This window comes from Lissotriton helveticus, chromosome 11 (assembly GCF_964261635.1).
Source record: "Lissotriton helveticus chromosome 11, aLisHel1.1, whole genome shotgun sequence".
Classification (NCBI taxonomy): Eukaryota; Metazoa; Chordata; class Amphibia; order Caudata; family Salamandridae; genus Lissotriton; species Lissotriton helveticus.
In genome coordinates, this window is record NC_136072.1 from 458,183,351 (window position 1) to 458,197,424 (window position 14,074).

The window sequence follows — 14,074 nt, forward strand, 5'->3', positions numbered from 1 at the left end:
CAGTGTAGCATCACCTCAGCATGGCATCCACTCAGCATCAATCAGTATACCTGAGCACCAGCACAGCACCACCTGGTCCCCATCAAAGCATCACTCAGCACCACCTCAGCTTCACTCAGCACCACCTCAGTATCATCCAGCACCACCTGATCACTACCTCCGCACAACCATACAACCACCTCAGTATCAAACAACTTCACCTGAGCACCTCCTCAACTCAGCACAGCACTGCACCACCTCAGCATTAGCGCAGCAACACCTCAGTATCAGCACATCACCTTAGCACAGCACCAACTCAGCACCAGCAGAGCAACAGCTCAGCATCACCACCTCAGCATCCCTCTGCACCACCTCAGTTCCAACAACTTTACCTGAGCACCTCCTCAACTCAGCACAGCACTGCATTAGCATCATCACAGCACCATCTCAGCATCAGCACAGCACCACCTCTGCATCAGTGTACCATCTCCAGCACAGCCCCACCTCAGCATCAGCGCAGCCGCAGCTCAGCAGCAAATCAGCACCAATGCAGCACCACCTGAGCACAGTACTAACTCAGCATCACTCAGTACCACCTGAGAACAAGTGCAGTACCACCACCTCAGCATCACTCAGCACGACCTCAGTATCCCTCAGCTTCACCACAGTATCACTCAGCATTACCTCTGGCACCAGAACACAACCATCTCAGCATCACTCAGCACCATCTGAGTATCATTCAGAATCACCTGCGCATCACCTCCGCACCAGCAGACCGCCACCTCAGCATCGCTCTGCACCACCTGACTCTGCCCTTGGTATCTGCCATCTGTTGATTCCCCCCTAGTGTCCATGTGTTGCTCATGTTGTAATTCAGGTATTTTTTCCCAACTTCCTCCTTCCAGTTGCTTGTGCCCCCACCACCCAATAACAAAAATAAGAAATAGCAAACTATCATTATAACAGACAGGAAGAAGTTGCCAGCATTCAATGGGGCAATAAAAGTAGGAGACATTTTTTATGGTAACTCTTTTTCAATTGTCTATTCAAGATGGCCGACTGGTAGGAGCTCTCTGGTGGAGCTCCAGGCACTCGGGATCCTTAAGAAACGAAATATCCTGGTTAGTGGCAGTAAACGAACGGAACAGAACATACGAGTAACAGGATTACACACAAGAGTAATAGGATTAACTCATCGAAGCGTCGCTTACCCTGACAAATCCTAAGGAAGGGGCGAGTGACTGACCGTTATGTTCAGTGGAGCCCTTTGCTGCCCATCTCTGTCCACACAGCCTCCGAATCTGTGCTGCTGCCATGGATCGACGATCGCAGTTGAAGCAGAAGCTGATGGCCGTGACCAGGTTCGCATCACCCGGATTAACACCAGACGAGATGGCTGGATACCTGCAACGAGGCTGGAACAACCCCAACGACCCCCCAGACGAGGCGGCATGCTGCTTGTGACGCAGAAGAAGTAAGCAGTAGGAGTGGGACCCCCTCAGGCGTAGTTGCAGGCTATTGTCTGGGTGGCGGAAGCAGGCCCACGATCCCGGGAAGAGTTCGGCAGACAGTCCTGGATGTGGTGGGAGCAGGCCCCTACGTCCCATGGAAAAGGCTGGCAAATAGCTTGGATGCGGCAGGCTGGCCCAACATCACCGCCAAAGTCTTGCCCCTGAGCTCCTCGTGGACAGAGGAGGCTGGAGCGGCCTGGCGAAATGGCAGGCTGCCTTGGACGAGGCAGACCCCCTGCTCCACCAAACCGCATTGACAGCGCCCCGACCTTACAGACCAAGGAGTCGGGAGCGCCTGGGCTGCAGAACGAGGCAGAGAGTTTCCCTCGAAGGCACAAACACTGCGCCCCAATCTCCTTGGACGAGGCAGATGCCCGCTCCACCAAACCGCAGTGACTGTGCCCCGACCACGCAGACCAAGGAGTCAGGAGCACCTGGGCAGCGGAACGAGGCAGAGCCTTTCCCTCGAAGGCACAAACACCGTGCCCCCATCTCCTTGCGGACCGAGGCACTAGGAGCCAGGCAACACGGAACACTTCTGCTTGCTCCACTGTGCTTTTGGAAAGAAGACGATATTTAGCCCCACCCCCCCAAGTTCAACACAAAACAACGAGGACAGCGCATAAATGGGACCTACTCTTATGTAGAGGGGAATTTACAGTTTATGTGCACAGTGACCTTGATTCCATTGTGATTCAACTGAACCCACAGTCACCAAAGGCTGGTCCTGTTGCTCGACTGGGCTGGGAAATTTGCGACTGCTGAGACAACAACATTGATGCCATAACGGTACTTTTTACTTTCTGTGTGTATTATAACCTTTATTTGTAATTTAATTGCTCTCTAGCTTATCGGGCATTTTTTGTCCTTTGATCACATATTACCAAACACAGAAACAACAAGGGTGAAGGGTCCACCCCCGGCCACTGGTCACTCTTGTCCGAAGATTAACAATCTAAGCGTTACAACTGAAAGAGGACTATCAACACAAATAGAGAAAGGGAAAGTGAAACAATATTTCACCAGGCTAATCACAGTCCATAGAGATAGACATAGGGCTGCATAGAGATAGACAGAGGACTGCATCGATGTCTATGAAATCCCTCCACAAAGGAGGTGGCCATCTTAGAATGACACTTCTACAAGGATAATAAAGAGTGTGGACACGCACAGCCTGTTTTCGTGGAAGATTGATGAGTTGTTAAGTTGTCGTGTGCAGGCAAGGCTTCACTGTCCGAACCAAACAGTGTTGTAAATATATTCAAAGTATTGCAACCCCTAGATAGGGGTTGTCCCCTGGTGCACAGCGTATTGAAACAAATCAATGTTTTAATCAAATGTTATCACCAGATTTCAATTACAGAGTCTCTTATTCTGGTAAGTTTTTTTATTCTTGATCACTTAATTTCAATGATCCAACTTTTTCAGTGTTAAACATCTTCACAACTTTTGAAGTTTGGATGACTCATGGTTTAAGCATGTCCAAAAATATATAACCATAATCCCAATGCATTTCGGGCATTGATGTTGCCCTTCGTCAGGGGATCAACCTATGGGAAGAAATGGAAATAAGGGCTCTTAAATGGGGAGAATCTCGAGCTGGCTCCAAAAATCAGATTAATAATTATCCATGCAGGTGGAAAAAAGGCGCACGTTAAGAAAGAGTCTAATCAAAAATTACATGCAACAACGCTCGTGAGATACCATCGTGCACAGCGGATCCCGAGGGGCCTGAGGGCCCTGCTCAAACCCTTACTATGCAAAAATAACTCTCGCTTTGTTGAGAAATGGTACGTCATTCTCAACAAATGCTCGTAGACTTGATTCTTCTAATCATAGAGGAGCTATCTAAAGCATTGGAAGAAGTAACTACAGAGATAACTACCATTAAGTCGGAGTTAGCCAGCAACATGGAAGCCACTGACTTTACCAATGTTCTAGAGGACATTAATATCCAACTCAACAAATACACCCAAGAAATTCAAGAACGTAAAATACACAAATTCAAATGGGATACGATTGATTATAAGCTCGGCGAGGTCTACACTTGGGCAGAAGTGTATGCCCGCCGACGCCAACATCGCCCCTACAATCCATACTCAGAAACTGATACCTCATCCTCGGATGGGGACGCTAGATCACAAGCTACACAGAGACCAGAACGCGGAACCCCACAAACAGCAACAACATCAACAGCCGCGGTTCATTTTTTAGAGGAAGGCCAAAGCGAGCAGGCAGACCCAGGCGGGGCAAAAAACCGCAGACACACCAAAAGCTGAAAAAGTTGGATCATTGAAATTAAGTGATCCAGAATAAAAAAACTTACCAGAATAAGAGACTCCGTAATTGAAATCTGGTGATAACATTTGATTAAAACATTGATTTGTTTCAATACGCTCTGTACCAGGGGACAACCCCTATCCAGAGGTTGCAATACTTTGCACTTCTACAAGGATGCAACACATTTCCTACGATCAACGATCGCACTACCTACATATTGCAGGCTAGAATCTTTCTGTAAAGCTCGCTCATTATAATCTACCTTTCTGCCACTTTGTCCGGAGCCTGCTCTTCATCCTACCTTGTACTTAACGCCTGTGATACAATCATTAGGGTTCTAGATCCACCCCCCTCTCCCCACCCAGACCTGAATCTAGTCACCACCTCAGCCATTACTTCCCCCTCCCATAGCCATCCCCTCCCCCAGCCCATCACAACGCACAGCACGGACCCCATTAGGAGCACCATACACACTTTGAGCCCCGTAGCGTCTCATAAACCGTGTCATAGCATGGAGCTCACGGGCACACATACCTACACCATCATCTACCCCCTACCTCTCAAGGAACTCAGCCAACCGGTTTAAGCATTATTTTACTTCACCCCAAAACACCCTTCGCAGATCCATACTTCTCAATACACAACGGACACACAACCACCAACATCATTTTCCATACGAAACGGAGGGTGCAATGGAGGAAAGCATTTCTAACCTTATTTGTGATTTCCTCCATTAGGAAAACCCCGCATGGCCTAGTTATTTACATATCCCCCTTCCAGGTCTTCCACGCGACGGCAACCATCACCTTCTACAATAACGGAACCATCCTCCTGCAATCCACCGACCGTAGTTTAAACCTCTTGGATAACAGCTTCCCCATTATAAAAGAGCAAGCATCGAAACAACAAACTGACACCCAGGCTACTCACACAACCACTACACACTATACCCCATAATCTACCCCCTCTGGCAGCCACGCCCTATCACAATCCCAACCATCATCTACCCCCTCTGACAACCACGCTCTACCACTGTCCCAACCACGACCCCCACCCGATTCATACGCTACGTCCAATCATAACACACAGCACATCACTCCATCAAACACTCCCCACAACTGTGTTCCTCTATCACACCGACCATTAGGCACATTGGAGACACAGGCCACTGCCACACAGCCTGACCCACACATAATAATCCCACCCAGCACAACTGCGGCAGCATATACACCCCTAACCGATATTGAATCCTCCTCACTCACGAGCACAGCGGCACCCCATGTCAACATCCTCCCCTCCATAACCCACATTCCCGCTATGCTATCCCTGCTACACACTGATTCTACTGGCTCCTACATCCCCCAGCACAGTCCATCACCTCTAGTTCAGTTTCTAGAATTTAGTAATACTCTTCTTTACCACAATGAAGACACACCGCCCCCCGAGCACTCTTGGGACTCGGACTCAGACACACTTCCCACACCCTCTTCCCAGCCGTCCACTTGCTCAGATCAACCGTCCATATCCACAACTCATCCATCTACATACATCCCCCAATTCAGCTCATCTCCTCCAGCTCAGATTTCAAGTCAGCCATCCATTTCCACAAATCATCCATCTACACCCGCAACACCCCCCCCACTCTACTCATACCTGCTCCAGACCACAAACATGACCAGGCCACAACGCACCCATCCACGTCCTTATCACAGCCTACAGCCTTATTCATAACCACACCAGACCCAAGACTTGATGATATCATGATTTCATTACAAGACAAGGAGGCAACATTATGCATTAGTCCTTTCATGCAACTCACAAACAGCCGCTTACTTCATAAAGATAAGAATAAGAATGTGATGACGACATGGCAACAATATAAGGCATGAGCAGGAGTAGAGCTGCCTCTTTTAAATGCGGCTCGCAGACAGATAAGTTGCCCTAATTACTCTCTTTCCTTGACATTGTCATTATATTACTAATATTAATTTTTTACTTGCTATGCTTACGCTGATCGCTGCCTCCGCCTATTGACTGCTTACTAACAAGAGTTTGGGTTATCTCTGTCCCCTCTCTTCCTTGTAGGGTTACTTTCCTCCTAACCCTTCTCCGTCCCGACTTCCAATCTATGGTAGTCGCCTCCCCTTTCCCTCCTCACCGATGGTTAGGCTTCGCCTTCGTGGCGATTTATTTCCGATTTCCGATTTTTTTCCTTTCCGCCCCGACGTTGCTTCATTACTTTCCCGCCCCCGCGTGAGGTTTGCGGGACAGGTGGGGCACTATACAGTCAGCCCCCCACCTTTTACTGCCTATGGGGGTCTGCGGGTCTTCAAATTGGCACTGTTGACGCGCTCGCTTTCAGCGCGAGCGCGTCTCTCTCTCTCCCCCATGTAGAGGAATGAACCTTGGCAGCAGCGGCGCTACGCCCCCTGCCTTCTAAGGTTCATTCCTCAACTCCTCTCAGATCGGCTGCCTCGAGCGCATCGGTTTCACTTCCCGAGGTCCGGATCAGCTGTTTTTTCTTCGCCTGCCTCCTCACTTCCCTTTTCTGCCCGATTTTTCCCGCAAATTCGTTTTAACTTGATCTTTTTGGCTTACTTAGGTTTATTTCCTTAAAAAAGTAAAAAAAAAAAAGGAGGGATTTAGTTGGACATTATATTTCTTCATATAACAAAGATTTAGTCTGATTTTTTATTTAATTATAAATAAATTAAAAAGAGTTTTTTCAGTATTTACTTACCTGTCATGTCTGACATGGAGTCAGAGGACGCTGTCGCTAGTTCCCCTAACCATACCAATGATTCATTTAAAATATTCTTATACAAATAAATGAGGTCCTGCATGCTGGACACGCTGAAGGAGGTCATGTCGCATAAGAGATCCTTTTTACAAGACGATGACTCTCCTCGTGATCCTGGGGTTATATGCTCAAAATCTTCTAAAAAAGTCAAACACTGTGAAAGCATTATTGGAGGTTGCGGTACCTCACTTGACCTGGGGGGTCCTAGCATCTCACGCTCTATGGGAGGCCCCTGCGCCTCAAAAGGTACTGGTGCCCCTAGCGGCACAACTAGGATGGGTGTCCCTAGCAGCACGACTTTGGCGGGTGTCCCTAGCCGCACATATGTAGATAGTGCACGTGTTGACTCAGACACGAACTCCAAAGAAGACAAAGCCTTCAATGACCCCTATGACGAGTTTGTTCTCGACCTTGATGACCAAGATATTGGAGACTTGGATTTTAATATCCATTCAGAGGCTGACTCTTCCCCTTCTTCTAAAGATGCCATTCTCGACCCTCTGGGTGGCAAAATGTTTTCCCCTAATAACATCTCCCATCCTAATAGTTCGAGATGGTTCCCACATGATCATGTCGCCAAATTTATTACAAGATGGCTGAGAAATTCCCTAGAGAGAGATACTCGCAATACCCTGAGATCCGAATGTCCGAGACCTTCCATCGAGGACAAGGTTTGCCAGACCCCCAACCTTGATCCTGACCTCATTACATTTTTATTTAAACTGGGTAAAGACCGCGGAAAAGGCCTCAGGAGGGCCCTTAAGGGTTGCCAGGATTGCCTCCTTGATGTTCTCTGCCCCCTTGCTAAAATCCTCGATCTAGCCGAGGAATCCCATATTTCAAACTTACCCCTTGACACTAACCTAATTAGGGGCTGGAGCCAGAGGGCGATTGTTCTACTTGGTAACGCGAACTCTGGGCTTAATATCGAAAGGAGGAAGACCATCCTCAATAAGATTAACCCTAAACTCGGTGACCTTGCTGAAAAGGAACCTTCCAATAAACCTAAGGGCCTCCTCTTCGGGGAAGATATGATTAAGGCCATAGGGAAACATGTTGCCCCTTTCACCGCCTTGGATATGGCACAAAATAATATGAGACGTGTCTTCTCCACTAATCTTTTCGGACAGGCCCAAAGAAGGGGCCGTTCTTCTGGCCGTGGAAACTACCGGCCCTTCTCATCCAATAGAGAAAGAGGTACCACTGGCAGAGGGTTCTACCCCTCCAACTGACAGTTCTACCCCCAGAGAGGAAGAGGTTCTCGCAGCAGAGGTTTCTCTTCCCGTGGAGCTTCCAACAACAACCCTCCAAGTAAGTCCTTGTCTCTTTTCTTCCCCTCCCAGGGTCGGGGAAGGCTCAAACACTTTTATCACATTTGGAAATCCTTGACCCAAGACCCGTGGGTCCTAGAAACAGTTCAAGGGTTCAAAATAGATTTGGTGGATATTCCATATCAAACTGTTGCACCCAATCCGTTAGTTCTTCCTTTGAAACATCTAGAAATCTTCAAAGAGGAAATTTCCGCTATGCCCCAGAAAGGTGCTATTATCGAGGTTCCTTGGTCTCAAAGAAGATTCGTGAGCACGCTTTTCTTAGTCGAGAAGAAAGACAAAGGTTGGAGATCGGTTATAAACCTTCGGGAGGTAAACAAATACCTTGTGTACAGACATTTCAAGATGGAAGGCATCCATCTCCTCAGAGACCTTCTACTTCAAGGAGATTGGCTGGTCAAACTGGATCTGAAAGACGCTTATTTTACCATCCCTATGGCAGTAGAACATCAACCCTTTCTTCAGTTTATATGGGACGGTCACCTCTTCCAATTTCAGGCCCTCCCTTTCGGGCTTTCATCCGCTCCTTGGTGCTTCACCAAGGTCATTAGGACAATAGTCTCTCTCCTGAGAGCGAAAGGTATTTGCCTCATCATCTATCTGGACGATATCCTCATCATGTCGCAAACTCATTCTCAAGTTTTGGAAGATCTCAGGATCGCCATGGATCTCATATTGAATCTTGGCTTCATTATAAACCGAGAAAAATCCATCCTTATCCCTTCAAAGTCTCTAGAATTCCTAGGTTTCACTGTGGACACTTCCAAATGTCTCCTCCTACTTCCCAACAAAAAGATAGGCAAGATTCGGAAGGAGATCAGGTTTGCTCTGAGACAGCAATCCCTCACCCTTCGGGAATTGGCCAGACTTCTGGGCTTACTTTCTTCTTCGATTCAGGCCATCCTTCCCAGGCCCCTCAACTATCGTGCCCTCCAGAGAGTGAAAGCCAATGCCCTCAGATCAGGTCTGTGGTGCGGGGACCTTGTTTCCTTGGATCAAAAAGCGAGCCTGGAACTCTCTTGGTGGCTGGACAATTTGGATGCGTGGAACGGACGAGCTATCTTCGGTTCAACTCCGGACTTTGTCTTGGAGTCAGACGCCAGCCTTCATGGCTGGGGTGCACGTCTCCTTGTCAAAGATACCGGTGGCGTTTGGTCTCGGACAGAGTCTCTGGTCATGTTAATAGAGAATCGCAATCTAATTGCACCAAATCAAAGATGAACTCCTAGCATTTAAGGAGCTGGTTTTGAAACAACCATGGTTCACTAGAACTATAAGACAGCCTAAAGCTAGCGGGCTCCTGAAGCACCTAACAGCCGCCTCAAAACCTATGTTACCCAGCTGGAAATCAATTCCCTTTCGTAATAAATTGACCCGCCCAATCCGAAGCACCAATCCACTCTCGGAGAATGATCTGCTTTCTTTACTTCACTCATATGAACCTGCCCTCCTGAACCCTATCTCGCCCTCCCCAATGACTGTCCCATCTATCCCCCCAACCCACACAGGACTACTAAACATAACACTAGAGACGTCATTGACAACAATCTAAGAAGCGTCCACCTCATTCAGGAACCCACGTCCTCCCTCATTACGCCCCATCTCAAATGCATACTCTTAAACTGTAGATTGGCCTCTTGACACGCAGCCGACATAGCAGACCTCATTCTCACGCAAGAACCGGACCTGATAATGTTAACCTAAATCTGGTTAAAGGAATCCTCATCACCAATGATTGACATTCTAGTACCCCCTAACTACGACATCATCAGACTGGATAGAACTGATAAGACTGGGGGTGGCATCGCTTGTATACACCAGAGCAATATCTCAGTTAACAGATCCATTTCACCTGTATTCCCCTTCTGCGAATACATCTGCCTCAACATCACCACTAATGACAACCCATTATGCTCCTTACACACCATATATCATCCGCCAGGCGACAACCTAGCCTTCACCGAACACCTCATGGACATGATATCAACAAACGCCGGACGCCAAAATACCCAAATATTCCTTGGAGACTTCAATCTTCATTGGGACGACCACAATGACGCAGTGGTCAATAGTCTCAAAAACTTCCTAGACGACCTAGACCTCACCCAAATTTGCAACAGCCCTACACACAACAAAGGTTCAATCCTGGATATATTAATCTCTAAAAGAGATAGCATTCTACTAGAGTCGATCCAACCATGTGACTGGTCAGACCATCACATCATTACCTTCTTTATCAAGGAAATAGTGAAATTGAACTCGGTTCAATCCACAAGACCTAAAGTATGGAAAAGAGACCTGAAAAAAATCAACCCTAACACCTTACCTTCGCCCAGTTACAATCTACTTCTGCCCCCTGCAGGAACTTCCGAAGTCAATGACCTTACCAATCACTACCTTGATTCCATGACCACGATAATAAATGAGGTAGTCCCACTGTAACTTAAGAGAGCCTACATAAAAGATTCTAAGCCTTGGTACAATGGCATACTCAACGAACACAGACGCTCTCTCCGAGCCTCTGAACGCACCTGGAGATCAGCTCCATCCGCCAAGCACCTAAACACTCTAAGGAAAAAGAGAAACGCATACTTCAGAAAGATCAAGCGTACCAATGCAGACTTCTTCAGCCACCAACTTGATCAAGCAAGAAATTGTCCAAAAAAACTCTTCGATCTGATCAAATCCCAATCTAAGGATGCTCCCCAATGCCCACAACACATACGTGCCCGCAACCCAATTGTGATGAATTTTCGGCCTTCTTCACCCTGAAGACAGACACGATCAATAATGACCTCCTCAATGACCTTATCTTACACGCGGGACCACACACGAAGACCTCCCAAGTAATCACATTTGCACCATACCATTTCCCATCAAAGCCCAACCTAAAAAACAATGCAGATTGGTCTTCCTTTTCCACATATTCTGAAGAAGCCACATGCAAAATACTTGGTGCCCTGAACCCAGCCAATCACTTCACGAGGATCACTACACCAATCCTCTACCCGCTAACGCTGTCAAAGACTTAACTCCACTGCTCCTGCCTCTCTGGACTAAGATCATGAACAGCTTACTTCAACAAGGTTGCATCCCAGACACCCTCAAAGTTAGACAAGTCTCACCCATTCCAAAGAAACCCACGGCCGACCCACAGACCTAAACAACTACCACCCTATCTCCAATATCCCTACCAAACTATTGGAAAAATATGTACACCTCCAGCTGACAAGGCATATTGACCACTTTGACCTCCTTAACAAACACCCATCTGGCTTCCGAGCGGGTCACAGCACCGAGTCTGCCATGATACATATAATTGATGACGCACTACAAATCCTTGATCAGAATGGATCTTGCCTACTCATCCTGCTAGATCTCTCCTCATCCTTTGACAGGTCAAACACGAAAACCTGATAGATCTGCTGAAGCATAGAATGGGATTATCAGGATCAGTGAGAAATTGGTTTACCTCATTTCTCCAAAATCAAACTCAAAAATTCAAGGTCAACAACGCCATGTCCAAACCCTTCCCAGTAACGTTAGGAGTACCGCAAGGCTCCTCTTTATCCCCAACACTGTTTAATCCTTTCATGGAACCTCTCACCGAAATTCTTCAAGCATCTAACGTGCAATACCACATGTACGCGGGCGACACACAACTATACCTTAAGATCCACACCTTAGAAGTCATCAAACTACTTAACACAACGCTTAAGAATACCCAGATATGGCTAGCAGAAAACCATCTCAAACTGAATGCCATAAAAACTGAATTCCTGTTAATAGCTCCACCTGCCCAAGTCCCCATAATGCAAGGCTGGATAAAACACATCATGGCACCCAACGTTTAACCAATCATCGTCGACTCAGCTAACTCTTTGGGAATAACTCTTGACAGTAACCTCAATATGCAAAAACACATCAGCAATGCTACTAAGGGAGCAAATTTCCAGATAAACACATTGAGGAAGCTAAAAGCCTTCCTGCCACTCAATAACTTTAAGCAGGCTGTACAAACACTAGTTATTCCCAGAGTGGATTACGGAAGCATCACTCTTTGCGGCCTACCCAAAGCTACAACGGCACCACTAGGAGCTTCAATCAATGCTGCAGCGAGACTCATCACTGGTTCTAAAAGAAATTCCCACATCTCCCCGGACCTAAAATCCTTGAATTGGCTACCTCTGGAAGCCAGAATGCATTGGAAAATAGCATGTATGATGCATAAAGCCCTGCATCACAAAGCTCCCAGCTATCTAGCACAGAAACTGACGATCTCTGGTGGGATCAGATCTTCAGGAAGTGCGGAAAACCTATTACTGAAACCACAAAGATTCAAGAAGAAGAAAACATATATAACCAAACTTTCTCAATGATGGCACCCAGAATTTGGAATGCTTTACCCTCAGAAACCAGACTGAACTCCTCGACTGCTTCCTTTAAAAAGGAGGTAAAATTAATTCTCATGGCCAAATTCACCTGAGTTAGGTTCAAAGATATATCACAACCTAATGTACCCTCGCTATTACCTCACGATGACAGGGACATCTAAACAATCTAGACATTTTATCTTCCTTTTATCCGATGCAAGGGGATAGTTTCTAGCTGTACCGTACCACTGTGCCTTTACAAATTGTTTGTATACATGCTTTAACTAGCCTGGTATCGATGTATAAAGAACAGTATTTACTGTAAAGCGCTCTCATATCCGCAAGGGTCTTGTTTGCGCTCTATAAAACGTTCTAAATAAATAAATAATAGGAACGGTCAGTTGTACATAATATCTTCTTGGTTATATATAAGGTAACAAGAAATGCTTATAGTACTTTCTTAAATCTAACTTTTCAACATGCTACACAGCAGCCACAATGCTCTACAACATAGCTTAAAGACTTTGGCAAAGACTCTGGGACTTTCAGTGTAACTTCTTATTAGTTTGTGGCTGCAAATTCCAAAATTTTGTTGGTTAAACAGCCATGACTGCTTGTAAGGCACACCGGACTTGCAACTATTACAGGTCATGTGTCTTCCTATCTTGGGGTTACCAACCGATCGAATTTCACTTCACGTTTTCAGCTACTGACTTTTGTTTTGTTTCATTTTTAGGTGTTTAACAAATTGGTTCAATTAAAGTGAATCAATACTACATTTCCCAAAATACACTGATCTGTTAACTGAAAGCAAGGACTGATGGATGTATGACGTTACAACGCATACTTTTACAACGCCTACCTTTACAACGCATTTTTTACACCGCAACATCCATTACAACGCACACCATTACAACGCATGCCATTACAACGAATTCTTTGAAACTACCTTTACAACGCATTCCACTACAACGCATACTACATTTACAACGCATACCATTACAACGCATTACATTGCATTGCATGTAGGGTAAGTGTTGGATAGTGTAGGGGTAAAAATTACTATTCTAACTCCAGGGGGTGCAACAGTAGGGTAAGTGTTGGATAGTGTAGGGGTAAAAATTACTATTCTAACTCCAGGGGGGTGCAACAGTAGGGTAAGTGTTGGATAGTGTAAGGGTACTATGTGTTGTAATGCTATGGGTTGTAATGGTATGCGTTGTAATGACTGCGTTGTAATGGCATGCGTTGTAGTGGTGTGCGTTGTAGTGTCATGCGTTGTAATGACTTCGTTGTAAATGCATGCGTTGTAATGGATGTTGCGTTGTAAAAGTTTCGTTGTAATGGTAGTGCGTTGTAAAAGTTGCGTTGTAAAGGTTGTATACCAGGACGGATTACTCAGACGGCACTGCCCGCCATCAAATGTATTCTAAAACAGCAACTGGCTTTATAGAAGACCTTTTTTTCCTCCTACCGTCCCAACTCAAAACCAACATGACAGAATAAATAATTGTTAAAGTGCCCAAAAAATGAAATAATACTGAAATTGATGGTGCCAAATTATCAAGCATTACTTCTAATTTCTTACCATATTTGTCAAACCTGCAGCATAATTTGGTCCTCCATTGCCAATTTATTCCGATGGCCCCGACCATGAACATATCTTACATATGCAACAAACTATCATCCAGCAATTCATATCTAGGCTTTCTTATGACATACAACAGAAGTATGTACCCAAGTAGAACCCCAAATGCTATTGTTTGCAAAATCACATACTAAAAGGTCACAGCAGACAAC

General features: G+C 46.0%; 1 protein-coding gene across 1 annotated transcript in view; it reads right to left on the reverse strand.

Annotated features, from left to right (window-relative positions):
* Positions 1–6,014, reverse strand: part of SLC18A1 (solute carrier family 18 member A1) — a 320,481-nt gene extending 314,467 nt beyond the window's left edge. Inside the window, exon 1 of the mRNA XM_078668076.1 lies at positions 5,929–6,014. The gene's annotated coding sequence lies outside the window, so the exon portion shown is untranslated. The remainder of the gene's footprint in view (positions 1–5,928) is intronic.
* Positions 6,015–14,074: the final 8,060 nt, after the last annotated feature.